Genomic DNA, 13,996 nt, shown 5'->3' with positions numbered 1-13,996 from the left:
CTGCCTCCCTAGTTCTGTTTCACAGATTTCCTCGTGTACCGGACCGGCTTCTGCTACGTCTTCCTGCACCTCTGTCATCCCGAACTCGGCATACGGCATCACGACTCTCCTCATCTGTGGCATTCCGATTCTGGCTTATGGTAACGACAACGTCTCTCTCTCTAACCCTGGACTTGGCTACCGCACCCTCTACCATCCGTACCTCTCCTACCCCGATCCCGGAATCCCAGACCACTCTTCAATCAAGACGTGCCCTCGTGGCTGTGGGTGGCATTATATCCTATCCCACCTCAGCACCGCGGTCCCGTCTCGTTTGTGGTGAGCACATCCTGACAGTTGGTTCCCAAAGCTACTAGAATGAGGCCCTAAGAGTTTCACAGATTGTATATGTTTTTAAAGAACCGACATTACAGGAGACACAAACTGCAGTATCACAGCTCTCTGAAAGCTAGGGCTACCATGGGTCATGCTCCGGCCATCAGCCAGGACACAGGTCAGAGCCACAGTGTGCAGGAGTCAGAATATAGCTACTGTGGATATGCCATTATTCTCTAAGGCTAAGGCCCCGCTCCCTCCTTCAACGCGCCAGCACTTCAGACAGGCGGGGCGCTGACAGACACAGACCGCGATATGCGGTCTGTAGGGAGCGGGAGCCGGGGCTGGAGTGGGAGGGAGGGGGCGTGGTTTAAGCGGGGGGCGTGGTTTAAGCAGAGGGACCCGCTAATACCCCCCCCCCCCCCCCCCACCACCACCACGGGCTCGGGCTGCAGCAGGGAGCTGCTGCGGGCTGCCCTAGGTGTGTGATCGGCTGGGCTTGTACAGACAGCACTGGGACAGGGACACTGTATCCGGCTGCAGCAGGAGACTAACTCACACGCTGACACACACACACTCATGCACACACACACACACAGGCAGGCACACACATACACACACACAGGCAGGCACACAGATACACAAACACAGACAGGCACACACATACACACACACACACAGGCACAGACAGGCACTCACGCTGCTTTCCCTCCACACTCTCCTCCCCGCTCCCCGAAGCCTCCCCTCCTCCCGAAGCCTCCCCTCCTCATTGGCTCACAGCCACACCACGTGACGCGTCAACACTTCAATTCTCTTGAATCCGCTAGCGGCTGACGCGTCACAGCGTGTAGTGAGCTGTGCCGTGAGGGGGGACCGGGACCGGCTCGGGAGGATTCCCCTGCTGGTGGGGAAAGCTCGTGCAGCCGCCCGTGCCGCTGGACGCAGCGGGTCCCAGGCCTAACATATTTGACATTGCATTGATCCCAGTAAGGTATTTTGTCGTCATCCCGACCCATGGGGACACAGCGGACGCTGCGCTTCCTGAAAGGAGACTTGGGCTCAAGTCTGCGCCCCAGAGACAAAGACTATCTTCAGGGTGGGATCGCCCCTGGAGGACCCCAGGCAAGGAATCACCGGATCAGATGGGATCACCGATCGACAGATCCTTTGCGAAGTGGTTGCAGGCCCGAGTGCAGGAGCACTCGGCAGGTACCCCATAAGTGCACCAACAAACCTTAACATTCTCAACACACGTAGTGGCAGCGCTGACCACGGGACAAAGGGGTTGGGCTGTGGGCACCGCGTGGGGATGTTATAATATGGTGGTGTTATAATTGTTATGTAAGAGTTGTCATTTATTCATTCAGTAAACCTGTTAGCCATAACACTGGTGTATGTGGTTTCTGGGTGGGTTCCTATGTTAGGGCCATTCTACATTCCCATAGAATCCTACATAGGTGGAGGCGCTGAAACCAAGAAAGTTCCAAAGGATTCACCCCAGGCTCTCACTGGCGGAGGCTCAGCCCTCCTGTGAGCCTGCAGGTATACGCACCACACCTGGTAACACCGTATGTTCTCCGCACCCACACTATATCTGCGATTGGGGGGGGGAATACCCGTTACAAGTGCATCCTGAATGGTGTGGGACAAAACCTTCTCTTTGTGTGTCGCAGCTATCGTCAATGTGTTCATTTGTTCCTTTAGCTCCTGAACTTGTTTCTTAAGCTCTGTTAGTGGGGGTCTCCTCATGGTCTCCTGCACATGTGACAGCTACGCTGGCTCGGATGGTTGCAATCCTAAGCACGGTTCTGGCAGGGCCAACTTCTCAACATTAGGGGCCTCTGGGCAAAGCAGTGCACGGTGCCCTGCTTACACTGTCGCTCCCAACCTCCCACGCGCTCACTAGCAGCAGCAGCAGCCACCGGAAGTGCTGCACTGCTAGGATGCGAGCGGTTGTGACGCGAGCCGGGGTGCCGGGCGGGCAGAGAGCGAGCGGAGCCGGGGTGCCGGGCCGGGGGAGAGCGAGCGGAGCCGTGGTGCCAGGGGGGGTGGGGGGAGAGCGAGTAGGGTTGCCAGGTGGCTTGTCCAAAAATACTGGACACAATGGTGAAAGGTGCGACGCGCTCGAGAATCGTTGGTGGGGAAGAATGTTATCTATAAATGACCTGACTGTTATGTCATTTGTTCTAAATTTCACTACAAGTATTCACCAATTTGCACCAATTTATATTCTATTTCGTAAAAAATCTGGGGAGGAGTCTTGGGAGGGAGCACCCTTCCGAGGATTGTTTTAGGAAATAGAATATGAAATAGTGCAAATTGGTGCATGCTTGGAGTGAAATTTAGAACAAATTACGTAATGGTCAGATAATTTATAAATAACTGACCTGGGAGGACTTCCGGTGACGTCACAGAGCATGGTCGGGTTGTAGAGGAGCTCCCGACAACCCTCGCCGATAACCCGCTCATTTAAGCACCCACCGCCACCAAAAAACCTCCAAAACACCCCCAAAACATACAAGAACAGGGGACTATGCCTTCAAAAGGAAAAGTGACTCATAATCAAGGGGTCACCAAGTCCTTTACCCCCGTGCAGCGCTTGCCGGAGCCGAGCTGCGACTCGCAAGATGGCGCCGAGGAGGCCATGCAGGCCTCAAACGTGGATCAGGCGCCAGACACAGACAGCCGAGAACCGCCGGAATTTGGACTAAATAAAAAATACTTTGATGCCCTTTTCCTCCAAATGAGGAGGGGAGTCCAGGAAGACGTGAATACTGCCCTGGAGAGTCTAAGGGCCGATATCAACGGCCTCACGAAGCGCACAAGATCAGAGACGTAATAGGATCCCAAAATAGCACAGAGGACGAGGTGATCAGACTGGGACAGGTCATTGAAGAGTTTAAAGATTCCCTCAAGGACCAAGAAAACAGGGACCGCAGGCAGAACCTCAGGATAAGAAATATACCTGAAGAAGTCACACCTGAGGTCCTCCAACCTTACCTGCACAAGCTGTTCTGGTCCCTGGTCCCAGACTTGACGGAGCACGACATACAAATGGACAAAGCTCACCGAGCGCTAGGCCCGAAATCCTCCGATCCAAACCATCGCAGAGATGTGATTATTAAATTTCACATGTACTCCGCCAAAGACAGAATCATGTCCGCAAGCAGAAAAGCAGGAGACCTCCACATAGAAAATAACAGAATCCAGATATACAGCGACCTGTCGAGGGTCACTGTGGCCAGGAGGAAGGAGATGAAGCCCCTCATTAACATCCTAAAGGACCGTAACATCACATACCGCTGGGGCTTTCCCTTCAAATTGATCGTCCTGAGAAATGGCCGCCATCATACCATCTCCAGACGAGAAGACTCCTCCTCTTTCCTCAAAGCGCTTGGGCTCACTCCACCACCAGACAGCAGAGGGCCCTCTAAGCCTATAGCGCGCCAGGAAGAGGCAGAAACGCCCAGAGCCTCTGAGCGCATAGCGAATCAGAAGCTCCCCAACACCTCAGACCAGGATCAGAGTCTCCAGTCTCACCCTTAACCATCACGGGGCTCCCCCCACCACCCAACTTCCCTCCGTGGTCCGAGAGAAAGAAGTGGAGCCGAACCAGGCGATCACCAACCTGGGTCATCAACCGCTTCCTGGCCATCGTTCCTCAGATCGGGAAAGAAGACCGTGGCATTCCAGCCCGGGCGCCCGTCCACCCTCTCCGCACCGCAGGGACCAGTGATAAGACCTAACCGCCATCCCCAAGCACTCACCTTGCTCCCGGTTTGAGGCGTCTCCTCGCAAACCATGCTCCGGCAGCAATGGGAGCCCGGTCTCCGATCTGGGGCTGCCGGTGGGAAACACCCGACTCACCGCTCTACCAGCCGCACCCCCTCGCAGATCCGGCAACCGAGGGAAACATACAGTAACCAGAGGGATCACGTATACCTGGACTGCTCATCTTGAAAGCGGTATCATAAGTTATCGCCACCCCCTACGTGACCCACCGGGTGCCCCTGTCGGACTGCCTCCCTGGGGACCGGGAGAGTAAGGTTGTATAATTGCCTGCCCCCCCCCTCCTACCCTGCCCCCCCTCCCAGGGTTGAAGATGTATCCCCTGTCAGATCTCCCCACAACCTATCTCTCAACCCCCCCACCCCCAACCGTTGAGTCAAGATATCACAGCAGCTAACAGGTCTCAAAGCACAAGAATTCTATGGTTTGCTCTAACATGCAGTGATTCTAAATGCTTACCCATAAATATGCATGTATTTACAATCTTGAGGAACAACTTTTGTATATGTAACGGGTCTTCCCCCACCCAATCGCAGATTATAGTGTGGGTGCGGAGAACATACAGTGTTACCCGGTGTGTGGTGCTTTACCTGTTGGCTCACAGGAGGGCTGAGCTTCCGCCAAGGGGAACCTGGGGCAATATGATACTATGAGTAACCACTTACTCGGTGCAGCGCCTCCACCTGCGATGGTTCCTAGCAGAGCAGGAATTGTTCCTCGCAGGACATCATACAATAACCATATACACGATATGTGAGATAACCAAATACCTTTTACTTTGGAACAGCATACAACACATATATTATCACACTGAATATAACAGGTGTCCCTCCCCAGAGGCAACACTAATTACGGCGTCACGCAGAACATTTCCCCAACACCAGGTGATCCCACCCAGTGTCCAGTAGTTCCCACCCAATGTCCCGCACTCTTGGAGAGAATGTGGGTGACTGCGCAGCCACTATTAAACTAAGGGCCCGTTGGTGCACTTGTGGATTTGATAGTACCTGCCCGAGCACTCCCGTGTTCGGATCTCCAACTGGCTTCACAAAGGATCCGGCGACCGAAGAACACCGGAACCACCTCCAGGGCGATCCCACCCGGAGGACTGCCACAACTGCAACGAAGAACTGCGCCCACTCGCTGCACGGTGGCGCAGCGTCCGCTGTGTCCCTATATGGTTCCTTCTGAACTACAGTCACACGCTCTGTACTACAGGACATCCCTATCTGTACAGCAACCTGTAATGGCTTTGGGGAAAACTCCTAGGGCCTACGAGGGTAGCCTATCTTATGCAGGGGTCCCAGACCTCCTGCACCCGCACTACCTCCTCCCGTACTACCCGAGTCCCCTCTGCCTCACTATTAATTAACTGATCCCAGCGCCTGCAGCAACAAGCTGTGACCCACTGGATGCTTGCAGCCAACGTGCTGCGCAACACTGTGCCTGCCTGTCAGACCTCACGGCACTGACAGCCGTGACCCTGACCATCATTTGAATAGCAGTGTTCATCTAATTTTTAGAATCGTTCTCCCCTATAGGGACAAGCTTCGCTCCGGAGCATGTTCGTATCCGTTTATAGGGGCTGTACTCACTGATTGGTTTCATGACTTTGTCTAGTACCTACCCTACTGCGCTTAAGAGGGGGCAGAAGCTTTGTTCATGGGTTTTAGGCTGACTACACACATCTCACTCGTAAGCTCATCAAGAGTCTTCCCTTCCTTTAGTAGTAGTTATTTTACCCTATCTACAAGTCAGGAAGGGGGTGGGTCATGAACTGCAATAGCGGTATTATATCGAGTCATAATAGTCCACACTGTAGTGGTGTCTAACCCGGGTGTTCCTGTGGGTACCGTCTGTGAGTCAAGGACTTCAGAGCACACACAGAATATAATAACATCTTTGGTATCATAATGTAACGCTTTCTCTTTTATCCGTGCTCTCCCCCACACTTGCACCGTGTCAAGCACCCCATTAGTCACTAGATCATCAGCAGTATCAGGGATTCCCATTACTAAAAATGCCTTGTCAAGATCCTATCCCTCCCTGGAGCACCAGTCAGTTAATATGGTGGCACTCATAGTGACGTAAAGCCTTGTGTACTACACAAAATGGCTGCCTTTATGTTGTTGGCGGGCAATGGTCCAACTGTTAAAAACCCTTCAGGGGATAGTATCCGCAGATAATTTGTGTGCCCCGTCCCCCTAAACAGTGAAAATCTCAGCAGCACCTCCAATGTGACCCCTCATGTGTTTGCTATACCTACTCTATGGGGTGGGAACCTGAGTTCATACAATGATAGGAACCCACACTCGTGCGGGGGACCAGTAAGAGGGGGACACTGCAAGAGGGTATATTAAACAGCTTTATAAAGAGAAAATAATAGTTAGAATACACCGATTATCAGCCCCCCTGTGATCCCTATGACTAGGATCACTGTATACTATATAAATCACAACCGCTAACATCCCAGAATACCCCAGCGCTGTGCATGTGTGTGTAGGAGTCAAGGTATAAGGCCTCCCAAACTGGGGTCACCAAGCCGTGTTGAGTGATACTAGTATCTCGTTGGAGCTCATAGATCAAAACGTCAGTTGCAGGCCTGTACTTCACAAAGGTATGTAATATGGTACCACTTTCCTCTGATTACAGGGGGTCCCCTCCATCAGCCGTCTATCTCCTGCATTGCTTCTATGCAGCTGGGCTCTCTCACTGATCCGCTGTCCTGCTCTCCTGTGGGACACGTGCAGGTCCCTCTGTGCAGCGGACTCTGGACACAGCCTCACTTCCTCAGCTACTGTACAAGCAGCTCTACCCCGTCATGGCTGCCCCAGACCTAAAGGCTCACTCCCTCTCATAGTCCCTCCTCCCTCCCTCTTACTGGCTTAACATAGTCATATGTCCCGGGATTTTAACCTGCTAGGGGGCAGTGTTCTGTTGTTGCTGGGCAAACACCGGGGTTGCAGATGATTCGATGTTCGCTCGGACTGGGGAAGTCGCAGAACCCTGGTCACGGCACCAGAAAATGTCTGCGTGGGGGAGATCCCATTCATATGAACGGACCCCCTGCTTTTCATCCCATGGCTCAGAGGACAGACAATCTGTATTTCCTTTAATAAACACCTGTAGCCCCACTTTTGCCCCAGTTCTGCAGCCAGGAGACTTTAGCAAACAATGCCCCATTACACCTTCCTGCACCTTAGCAACTGTATGGAAACAAATATAATATTTGTATTGCTATGTGAAATGATATAGGGAGAAGACAATACCCTTCTTGTCCTTACAATGAACCACCCAGAACTCTGCCACCAGCTTTATTCTTCTAATCTGCTAACAAAACAAAATAATTATACTTGGCTGATACTTTACACCTCATACATAAGCCTTGGCCCCTTTCAGACGCACACAAGAGTATGTCAGGTGTATTACTGCTGTGAAGTGCTATGTACTGTACATTAATGGCGCTATATAAATATAGCCATTTCTGGTCCTGCTATCTTTCTGCCCCTCCTGTCATGTAAGTCTTAGTAGCCACCGGCAGTGACAGGCTTTCCTGTGGGGTTTATCCCCCCCCCCCTCACGCAGCCTTCCTGAGTGGCGGGAGAGGTGGTGACATTGGGTCTGTGTTGCAGCCAAGCATGGTGCAGACCCAGTGCCTGCCCCTTTTGCAGCAGGGAGGAGGCGTTCCAATTATAGAGGAGTCAGTTCTCCTCCGCCCCTCCTGGGGAGAGGAGGTGAGAGTTGTTCTTCCCCCAGGGAAGAGAGAGGAGCTCAACCCTTCCTGGGGCTGGGAGAGCAAGATCTGTGCGTGGCACACGGCCTCAGCCATTAGCTGCTGGCCAGCACCATCCAAGGGCCTTCTCCACAAAGATGTAATGCTGTAATACAGCGTTTCCCAAACTTTTTTCCCGTGACCCGGTTATTTTTGAACTTCTCCTTCGTGACCCACTAAAAAAATGTATCGCCTATACTGGCCTATAGGTAAAATAAAACAGTTATGAATGTCCATACAGATTTCATGTATTCTCCCAATCCCCTCTATTCTCTCTCTGACCTGCACAGATGCACACTGTCACTGACCTACAGACACTCACACAGCCACTGATACACACACACACAGCCACTGCTGGCCTGCACAGACACACACACAGCCACTGATACACACATTGGCTGTGGCTGATACACAGATACATACACACAAACACAGATACACACACACACACACACACACACACACACACACACACACACACACACACACACACACACAGAGAGATACATACACACACATACACAGATACATACACACACACACACACACACACACACACACACACACACACACACACACACACAGAGATACACACACACACACACACACACACACACACACACACACACACACACACACACACACACACACACACACACACACACACACACAGATACATACACTCACACTCACACACTCACACTCTCCCCTATACACACACCCACTGATACACACTGACACACACACAGATACACACACACACACACACTCTCTCTCCACTACACACACACACACAGATACACACACACACTCTCCCCTATACACCCACCCACTGATACACACTGATACACACACACTCTCTCCCCTACACACACACACACACACACACACACACAAACACACAGATACACACACACACTCTCTCCCCTACACACACACTGACACACACACACATACATTCTCCCCTATACACACACACACACACATACACTCTCTCCCCTACACACACACACACACACACACTGATACACACACACACTGATACACACACACACACACACACACACTCCCCTATACACACACACTCCCCTATATACACACTCCCCTATACACACACACACACACCCCTATACACACACACACACACTCCCCTATACACACACACACACACACTGTATTACAGAGGTAGCGATGGATGTCAGTGACGGTAGAGGGGGGGGGGGCGGGGGAGAGAGGAAAGGCCCGCGATCCGAGCAGGCGGCTCCCCGCCTCCCTCTGCACCCCCCTGCCCACCAGCGACCGCGCAGCCACCACTGCCCACCCCTGCGCCTATCTCCCGCACCCGCACCAAGGGGACCGAGGGGAAGGGAGCGCCAGGACAGGAGCGCCAGGAACGGAGGCACAGGTGCACCCCCGCTACCACTTCCTACCTCCTATCACGCCGGGCATCGTGTCCTGTGGGGGGCGCAGCATGTCATGGGCGGCAACATCATGATGAGGGTCTGCATTTGGAGCCCGAGTCAGCGAATCTCAGTTGACACCCCAGCGATAGCAGCCTGCACCACTTCAGCACCTCACCTCGGGCCGCCGCAAGGAGGGAGGGAGGAGCGGGAACACAACGCGCGGCCAGCCTCACTGCGACCCGGCACTTTTGCTTCCGTGGCCCGGTGCCGGGTCGCGACCCACCATTTGGGAAACGCTGCTGTAATACCATCCTGCAGTGGCGGCACTAAATAAAGACCTCGTTTATACACTTCTGGCTGAGTTGCGGTCTACTAGCCAGAGGTATTGGAGAGAATGAAGTGACATGGTAGGGACCGCCTGCAGCTTCGCTGTAGTCTGCGGTGTCTGGAGGCGCTGTAACCATGGAAAGAACCTAAGGATCACCCCGAAGACTGTCCTGTTCCCCACAACATCACAGACACTCAGCTCTCCTGGACCCTCACAGGTAACCAGCACCACACGTACCTGTAGCCTAGGCAAGATCTCCCAGAGAGGGGAAACAGGGCGACATAAATAACAATATAGATACATACATCATAATGGTTTGATTATCCAATTGGGTGTGATACTGTTGTCGCTCTCTGTCATTACAGCCTATTAGAAAAGAAAACTATCAATCAAGTGTAAATCTTGGGTAAATCACATGAATATTATAGCACAGCTCTTCCCCCTGCTTCGGTCATCTCCCCAGTATCTGTCTCCCTTCTGTAGCATACCTGTCCCATTTCCTCATTGCCTGTCAGTGCACAGGAGCAGCTGTAGATGCAGGTACAGGAACAAGAAGGATTCCTGGACACATTTCAAGGTAAGACAATGAGCAGTCTTCTGCTATTAACCCTTTGAGTGCTGAGTGCTTGTACCCCTGAGTGCAGTAGAAATGTTGGAGTATTTAGTGCTAGCAAATGGTCTCAATACTGATTATACTGTACAGAAGTGGTTTTCAACCTTTTTTTTGTTGTTAAGAAACCCCAGAATTCTATTGTTAAATTCTGGGAAACCCCAACCTTCGCTCCCCCCCACACACACACTCTCACACATATACACACACTCCCCCTCTCACTTACACACACACACACATACCTATCTCCAACATTATACAATTTTATAGGACCTTTTATAGGACCTTCCCATAGGTTTTGCCCCTATTGGCACCTATAGTGGCGAGAAAAAGTTTGTCAACCCCCTTATGATTTTCACATATTTCAAACCTAAAATGTTATTAGCTCGCAATCTAAGAAATGGACGACCAGTCCTCGCTCAACCCAAAATAGGTAAATGTTGGTGAGGCTCCTACCTAGGAGATGCTTTTCAAACCAATGGGGTGAGCGTGCTGCCGCACACAAAGAGAAATCCTAAATATGGTGCACACCTACTAGGAATGAATATAATTGTATTGTATTGTATGTCTTTTTTTATATATAGCGCCATTAATGTACATAGCGCTTCACAGTAGTAATACATGTGGTAATCAAATAAATAACTGATAATATAAATAACAGATCATGGGAATAAGTGCCTTAGATATAAAAGTAACATTAAGGAAGAGGAGTCCCTGCCCCGAGGAGCTTACAGTCTAATTGGTAGGTAGGGAGAACATACAGAGACAGTAGGAGGGAGTTCTGGTAAGTGCGTCTGCAGGGGGCCAAGCTTTATGTATCGTGTTCAGAATATCCACAGTGCTATTCATATGCTTCTTTAAGCAAGTGTGTCTTAAGGTGGATAGAGAGGGTGCTAGTCGGGTACTGAGGGGAAGGGCATTCCAGAGGTGTGGGGCAGTCAGTGAAAAAGGTTTAAGGCGGGAGAGGGTTTTAGATACAAAGGGGGTAGAAAGAAGACATCCATAATTGACGAAATGGTTGTATTCAATAAAAAATAACTTAATATATCACTGTACTTCATAAAATAAAAATAATACATTAACACTGAGACTAATTTAGAGTTTGAATACTGTATTCATCTTTACTCCAAATTAGTGAATACAAGTGTTTATTATTAAACATAAAAGGATACCCCCACGGGCGGATTATGTGTCTCCTAACTGGGAATATTTAATATACCCCAGTGTATATAGCAGCTCCATTAAGCAAATCTTGCTAGATAAATCCCTGGAGCACAACACTGCCAGTGTGAGCTGAAGCAATTGGTATCAATCTAGATAACAAAAACTTGCAGGTGTGCCATCTGTGTACTTGTTACCAGAGCCACCCATAGACTGGCCGACTCAGGTAAGTGAAACCACTATTAGCGTGCTAAATCCCTGTGGTAATCTGCCATAGAAAGCACGGAGTGGGTTGATGAGCTCTAACTGACTCCTACTGTATCTGTATTAACCAGACCCTCTGTGTACTTTCTACCTGAGCCGAAAAAAAAAAAAAAGTGATATAAAAAAGCGCTAATGGGAATAAAAACAATGAACCCTGCTATGAGGGGGAACCCTATTGGTAGAAAGGCAGCCTGGTGGAAAACTGATAGTACAATCAGATAAGACAGCATAAATAAAAAGAGATACCGGCGCCTAATGAGTCCAAAATAGATGGAAGTCCAGTAGAAATAGTCCCAGTCCCAAGATGGTCTACAGTCACTAAATCCGTGGGTGCTCCGTTAGGAATTCATGCAGGGGATGTGGAACATGGAATGAAAGAAGAGAGATATTTAGTGCAACACAGCTATACAGATTACACAGACATAAAAATGCAAACTGGCTGTCACAGGGAGACAAGACAAACAGACACAACTAGACAAACAACATTAAAGCAAAGCTAATGATAAAAGTTAATTTATTATAACTGAAAATATATAAGGTAGGACAGGTAGCTGATGTGCCGCTCCGGTGGGTTAAAATCTAGATAACACTCTCAGGACGGCAGATGTAGAATCGCATAAAACCAATGTGAGCTGGAATCCACGTGTGGGGGGTTCGCAGGGTGTTCAGGATGCCGTGCACTCCTTCCGTTCCTCCTTGCTGGTAATGACCGGAAATGACGTCTCCGTCGTGCCAAAACCGGACGTGACGTCGCCGGATGTGACGTCAAGGACTGGCAATATCCAGTGAAGCCGCAGGAAAACGGCAATCCGCACCTCCTTGCCCCTCTGTCGCTCAACCAAAGCACTCAGCGATAGTACTGCTTGTATTTCTACTCAGCAAAAATGTTCAAAATTGAAATAAAATAACCCCACGCGTTTCGTGTGTGTGACCACACTTCCTCAGGGGATATGAAGTGATGGCAGTGAGGCCAGGTATATATATCCTCAACTTGGCTCGATTGGTCTGTCAATCAGGGCAATCATGAGGATACACCAATTAGCTTAGTAAATCACTGACATTTGATTCAGCTTTGCATGACAAAAAAAAAAAACATGACAACATTTAACATGACATAAAAACAGATAAAATAGTGAATAGATAAGATCAATGGCTGTGGCAATAAACAGTAGAGTATATAAAAATACAAAAAAAAATATATATATATTTATCTGTTTTTATGTCATGTTAAATGTTGTGTCATGTTTTTTTTTTTTGTCATGCAAAGCTGAATCAAATGTCAGTGATTTACTAAGCTAATTGGTGTATCCTCATGATTGCCCTGATTGACAGACCAATCGAGCCAAGTTGAGGATATATATACCTGGCCTCACTGCCATCACTTCATATCCCCTGAGGAAGTGTGGTCACACACACGAAACGCGTAGGGTTATTTTATTTCAATTTTGGACATTTTTGCTGAGTAGAAATACAAGCAGTACTATCGCTGAGTGCTTTGGTTGAGCGACAGAGGGGCAAGGAGGTGCGGATTGCCGTTTTCCTGAGGCTTCACTGGATATTGCCAGTCCTTGACGTCACATCCGGCGACGTCACGTCCGGTTTTGGCACGACGGAGACGTCATTTCCGGTCATTACCAGCAAGGAGGAACGGAAGGAGTGCACGGCATCCTGAACACCCTGCGAACCCCCCACACGTGGATTCCAGCTCACATTGGTCTAATGCGATTTTACATCTGCCGTCCTGAGAGTGTTATCTAGATTTTAACCCACCGGAGCGGCACATCAGCTACCTGTCCTACCTTATATATTTTCAGTTATAATAAATTAACTTTTATCATTAGCTTTGCTTTAATGTTGTTTGTCTAGTTGTGTCTGTTTGTCTTGTCTCCCTGTGACAGCCAGTTTGCATTTTTATGTCTGTGTAATCTGTATAGCTGTGTTGCACTAAATATCTCTCTTCTTTCATTCCATGTTCCACATCCCCTGCATGAATTCCTAACGGAGCACCCAAGGATTTAGTGACTGTAGACCATCTTGGGACTGGGACTATTTCTACTGGACTTCCATCTATTTTGGACTCATTAGGCACCGGTATCTCTTTTTATTTCTACCTGAGCCGCCCATTAAGATGCTCAGGTACCAAGTAAAAACATTGCTGGTGTACTGAATCACTGCGGAAACTGCCATAAAAAAGCACTGAGTGTGCTAATGAACTCTAACTGGCTCTTATCTGTACACTAGATATGTCCAGTGATTTAACTGTGTAGGCAGCAGAGAGCTCTAACTGGCTCATTACATAAGCCTGGGTGGTTGTGTCTAGCACCTGAGGCAGCTGTGTCGAGCTGCTGCAGAGA

At 49.7% G+C, this 13,996-nt stretch overlaps 1 protein-coding gene across 1 annotated transcript in view; it reads left to right on the top strand.

The window, feature by feature from the left end:
• The first annotated feature begins 10,116 nt into the window (after positions 1-10,116).
• LOC142463809 (4-galactosyl-N-acetylglucosaminide 3-alpha-L-fucosyltransferase FUT5-like) overlaps positions 10,117-13,996 on the top strand; it is a 46,099-nt gene continuing 42,219 nt past the window's right edge. Inside the window, exon 1 of the mRNA XM_075566637.1 lies at positions 10,117-10,184. The gene's annotated coding sequence lies outside the window, so the exon portion shown is untranslated. The remainder of the gene's footprint in view (positions 10,185-13,996) is intronic.

The sequence above is a fragment of the Ascaphus truei genome, chromosome 12, assembly GCF_040206685.1.
Source record: "Ascaphus truei isolate aAscTru1 chromosome 12, aAscTru1.hap1, whole genome shotgun sequence".
NCBI classification, from domain to species: domain Eukaryota; kingdom Metazoa; phylum Chordata; class Amphibia; order Anura; family Ascaphidae; genus Ascaphus; species Ascaphus truei.
This window is presented reverse-complemented; position numbering and strand designations above follow the sequence as displayed.